The sequence below is a fragment of the Oryctolagus cuniculus genome, chromosome 11, assembly GCF_051225735.1.
Source record: "Oryctolagus cuniculus isolate XC-2025 breed Fujian yellow rabbit chromosome 11, ASM5122573v1, whole genome shotgun sequence".
Taxonomy (NCBI): Eukaryota; Metazoa; Chordata; class Mammalia; order Lagomorpha; family Leporidae; genus Oryctolagus; species Oryctolagus cuniculus.
Genome location: NC_142877.1, coordinates 47361669 through 47366872, shown reverse-complemented (window position 1 = coordinate 47366872; position 5204 = coordinate 47361669). Strand labels below are relative to the sequence as shown.

Below are 5204 nucleotides of genomic sequence, written 5' to 3'. Positions count from 1 at the left end.
GCAGCCACTTGGGGAGCAAACCAGAGGATGGAAGATCTCTCTCTCTCTCTCTCTCTCTCTCTCTTCTCTTTCTCCAACTCTGACTTTGAAATAAATAAATATTTTTTTAAAAAAGAAGATTCTGCTTTCAACTCTTGTATTTGCCTAGAAGTAGAATTGCTTGATTAGATGGTAATGCTATTTTTATTTTTCTTCTTCTTCTTCTTCTTCCTCTTCCTCTTCTTCTCCTTCTCCTTCTTCTTCCTTTAAAGAACCACTGCATTGTTTCCCAGAGTGGCTGCACATCTTGTACTTTCACTAACACTTCTCAGGGGTTCCAATTTTCCCATGTGCTCACCAACATTTACTATTCTAGAGGTTTAAATTTGCATTTCCTTAATGACAGATGACGAGCATCTTTTCACGGGCTTATTAGTCATCTGCATATATTTTTTGGTAGAAATGTCTATTCAAGTCCTTGGATTATTTTTTCCCCAAATATTTTTTATTATTATTTGAAAGGCAGAGTTACAGAGAGAGAGAAGGAGGAAGAGAGAAAGAGAGATGTTCCATCCAGTGGTTCACTCCCCAAATGGCTGCAATGCTCATGGTTGGGCCAGGTTGAAACCAGGAGCCAGGAGCCAGGAGCCAGGAGCCAGGAGTTTCTTCCGGGTCTCCCACGTGGGTGCAGGGGCCCAAGGACTTGGGCCATCTTCTACTGTTTTCCCAGGCCATCAGCAGGGAGCTGGATCAGAAGTGGAGCAGCCAGGACTAGAACCGGCGCCCATATTGGATACCAGGTTCACTACTGTGTCACAGACAGAACTAGCCCCTGACCACTTTATAATTAGGTAGCTTGTTTTATTGCTGTTATTTATATTTTATTTATTTTTAAAATTTTATTTATTGTTCAGATGCAGGAAGTTTTCATATAGCCTTATCAGGCATGGGATCTATGACTGTTTTCTCTAAGTAGATTTTCTATATACTCTGTTAGTTATGTTCTCTAAAGCACGAACATGTTTAAGTTTTGAACAGTCTAATTTATCTATTTTTATCTTGTTCCCTGCTTTTTGGTGTCACATCTTTTCCAAACCCAATGTCATCATTTTTCATTTAAGAGTTTCAGGCCTACGTTTAGGTCTTTGATCTACTATAAAGTGATTTTTGCGAATGGTGTAAGGAAAAAGTGGAGGGAGCTTCATGGTTTTCAATGCAGAGTCCTCATTTTCCCAACAGCATATGTTGGAAAAAAAAAATCCTTTCTCCATTAATCAGTCTTGGCATCCTGGTTGAAAAATCATTTAACCACGTGTTTGAGATTTGATCTCTGGGCTCTCTGTGCTATTCCCTTGGTTTGCATTTCTGTCGTCATGCCAGTACCACATTGCTTTGATTACTGCAGATCTGCAGCACATTTTGAAATCAGGAAGACTCAGTCCTCCAACTTTGTTCTTTTTGATATTTAGGGCCCCTGCGCATTGCAGTATGAATGCATCTATTTATGCAGAAAATATCCCGGATATTTACATACGGATTGCATTAAAGGTACAGATCACTGTGGGTAGTATTGACATATTGACAACATTAAGTCTCCCAGGCGGCGAGGGGGCGCCCCGGCGGCGGCGGCGGCGGCGGCGGCGGCGGCGGGGCCTGCGGGGCCTGCGGGGCCTGCAGGCGGGCGGGCCGGGCCCGGCCAGGCCGCGATGGCGACCAAGAAGGCGGGCTCGCGGCTGGAGACGGAGATCGAGCGCTGCCGCTCCGAGTGCCAATGGGAGCGGATCCCCGAGCTCGTCAAGCAGCTGTCGGCCAAGCTCATCGCCAACGATGACATGGCCGAGCTCCTCCTCGGGGAGTCGAAGCTGGAGCAGTTCCTGAAGGAGCACCCTCTGCGGCAGGGGGCCAGCCCCCGGGGCCCCCGGCCGCAGCTGACCGAGGTCCGCAAGCATCTGACCGCTGCCCTGGACCGAGGGAACCTCAAGTCAGAATTCCTACAAGAATCCAGTCTGATCATGGCCAAGCTGAATTACGTGGAAGGCGATTATAAGGAAGCCCTGAACATTTACGCACAAGTGGGCCTGGATGACCTGCCGCTCACGGCGGCGCCTCCGTACCGGCTGCGGGTGATCGCTGAGGCCTACGCTACCAAAGGACTGTGTTTAGAGAAGCTGCCTATCTCGTCTTCTACCAGTAACCTCCACGTGGACCGGGAGCAGGATGTCATCACCTGTTACGAGAAAGCGGGGGACATCGCCCTCCTGTACCTCCAGGAGATAGAGAGGGTAATACTTTCTAATATTCAGAACAGAAGCCCCAAGCCTGGCCCTGCTCCCCACGATCAAGAACTAGGGTTTTTCCTAGAAACAGGACTTCAGAGAGCCCATGTCCTCTATTTCAAAAATGGGAACTTGACGAGAGGAGTCGGGAGATTCAGAGAGATCCTCAGAGCAGTCGAAACAAGGACCACTCAAAACCTGCGAATGACGATAGCCAGGCAGCTGGCCGAGATCCTGCTGCGGGGCATGTGTGAGCAGAGCTACTGGAACCCCCTGGAGAGCCCGCCCTGCCAGTTGCCTCTGGACGACCCTCTCCGGAAAGGAGCCAACACGAAAACCTACACCCTCACCCGCAGAGCCCGCGTCTACGCAGGAGAGAACATTTTTTGTCCTCAAGAAAACACTGAAGAAGCCCTGTTGTTACTGCTGATTAGTGAATCAATGGCCAACCGGGACGCTGTGCTAAGCAGGATCCCCGAGCACAAGAGTGACTGCCTCATCAGCCTGCAGAGTGCGTCTGTGGTCTATGACTTACTGACCATTGCTCTGGGAAGAAGAGGCCAGTATGAGATGCTGTCGGAGTGCTTAGAAAGAGCCATGAAGTTTGCCTTCGAGGAGTTCCACCTCTGGTACCAGTTTGCTCTCTCGCTAATGGCTGCTGGGAAATCCGCCCGAGCCGTGAAGGTGCTGAAGGAGTGCATCCGCCTGAAGCCCGACGACGCCACCATCCCTCTGCTCGCCGCCAAGCTGTGCATGGGCTCCCTGCACTGGCTGGAAGAAGCTGAAAATTTTGCCAAAACTGTTGTCGATGTGGGAGAGAAAACATCCGAGTTCAAGGCCAAAGGCTACTTAGCTCTGGGACTCACGTACAGCCTGCAGGCCACTGATGCTTCTTTGCGAGGGATGCAGGAGGTCCTGCAGAGAAAGGCGCTGCTCGCGTTTCAGAGGGCCCACAGCCTGTCGCCTACAGATCACCAGGCTGCCTTCTACCTGGCTCTGCAGCTTGCCATCTCCAGGCAGATACCGGAGGCTTTGGGGTACGTCCGCCAAGCTCTTCAACTTCAGGGGGATGATGCCAACTCCCTGCACCTGCTCGCCCTCCTCCTGTCAGCACAAAAACACTACCACGACGCTCTGAACATCATCGACATGGCCCTGAGCGAATATCCAGAAAATTTCATACTGCTGTTCTCCAAAGTGAAGTTGGAGTCGCTCTGCCGGGGCCCGGATGAGGCGCTCCTCACCTGTAAGCACATGTTACAAATATGGAAATCCTGCTACAACCTCACCAACCCCAGTGATTCGGGACGAGGGAGCAGCCTCTTGGATCGGACCATCGCAGACAGACGGCAGCTGAACACCATCACTTTGCCAGACTTCAGCGATCCCGAGACAGGCTCTGTCCACGCCACGTCAGTAGCAGCCTCCAGGGTGGAGCAGGCTCTGTCGGAAGTGGCCTCGTCTCTGCAGAGCAGCGCCCCCAAGCAGGGCCCACTACACCCCTGGATGACACTGGCACAGATCTGGCTCCACGCAGCGGAAGTCTACATCGGCATCGAGAAGCCCGCGGAAGCCACCGCCTGCACCCAGGAAGCTGCCAACCTCTTCCCAATGTCCCACAACGTGCTGTACATGCGGGGCCAGGTCGCTGAGCTCCGCGGCCACCTGGAGGAAGCCCAGCGCTGGTATGAGGAAGCCTTGTCCATCAGCCCCACCCACGTGAAGAGCATGCAGCGACTGGCCCTGATCCTGCACCAGCTGGGCCGCTACAGCCTGGCGGAGAAGATCCTCCGGGACGCGGTGCAGGTGAACTCCACGGCCCACGAGGTCTGGAACGGGCTGGGCGAGGTCCTCCAAGCGCAGGGCAACGACGCGGCCGCCACCGAGTGCTTCCTGACCGCCCTGGAGCTGGAGGCCAGCAGCCCCGCCGTGCCCTTCACCATCATCCCCCGCGTGCTGTGAGCGTCCTGCCACCCCGAGGGCGCACGTCTGCCACACTGAGGCCCCGTGGGTGCCCCAGGGACCGCAGTGAAGGAACCAAACCGACCCCGCTGTGTCCACACGCACCTCCCTGTCCTTTGCCAGCCCGGCGATCGTTTCTGAACCAACACGTTGTGCTCAGTGGATAATGTGCCATATTTTGTCAGCTAGCATCGAGTTTTCAGTAAAAAAAAAAAGATGATGGAATTAATCAGCACATGTAGGAGAATCTATTCCAAGTGGAAGGCGAGTGGCAGAGCAGATATTTTTATCAGAGCTGTCCCCTCCTGCCCACCCCCGCTCCTGCCCCAGCGCGGCCCAGAAACCAATGTGAATTTTCTGTTCCCCACCTCAGCACTAGTCTATGCCGGGACACCAGCTGACAACTTCTTGGTTTTATTGTCAATGATTGTACCACGTGATGAATTACTGTCCTCACTTAGAACAAAGCGCGAGTCCAAGAATATTTATATTTTACCAATATATGCCTGTTACGAGAGAAGGAAATATGAGTTATTTAAGTTTAACTTTTTTATGTGAATTCAGAGTTTATTTATCGATGGAAATATGTACAAAGAAGCTGCAAATGGAATATTTACCGACATTCCTTATACATGACAGACACTTGGCTAAATGGGAAGATGATGTTAATAATAAAATGATTTTTAAATGGAAAAAAAAAAAAAGTCTCCCAATGCGAGGATAGGGCTGTCTTTCCACTTATTTATTTCTTCTGTCATTTCTTTCATTTGTGTTTTTTATGTTCCAATGTTTAAGTCTTTTGCCTCTTTGGTTACGTTTATTCCCAGGTATTTTATCCTTTTTTGATACCATTGTAAATGGGATTGTTTTCTTCACTCCCGTTTCAGGTTGTCCATTGTTTAGTGTGCTTTGTGTGGACCTGTGCTCTGATAGGCAGAGAATGCGATGCAGTAACGTCTGTAAGATTTTACAATGCCGCCTCGGTAC

The 5204-nt window shown here is 50.8% G+C and overlaps 1 pseudogene across 1 annotated transcript; it reads left to right on the top strand.

Moving 5' to 3' along the window:
- The first annotated feature begins 1586 nt into the window (after window positions 1-1586).
- On the top strand, window positions 1587-4921 carry LOC149123442 (tetratricopeptide repeat protein 7B pseudogene; annotated as a pseudogene). The gene has a single exon (XR_016216050.1). The product of XR_016216050.1 is annotated as a tetratricopeptide repeat protein 7B pseudogene (transcript).
- Window positions 4922-5204: the final 283 nt, after the last annotated feature.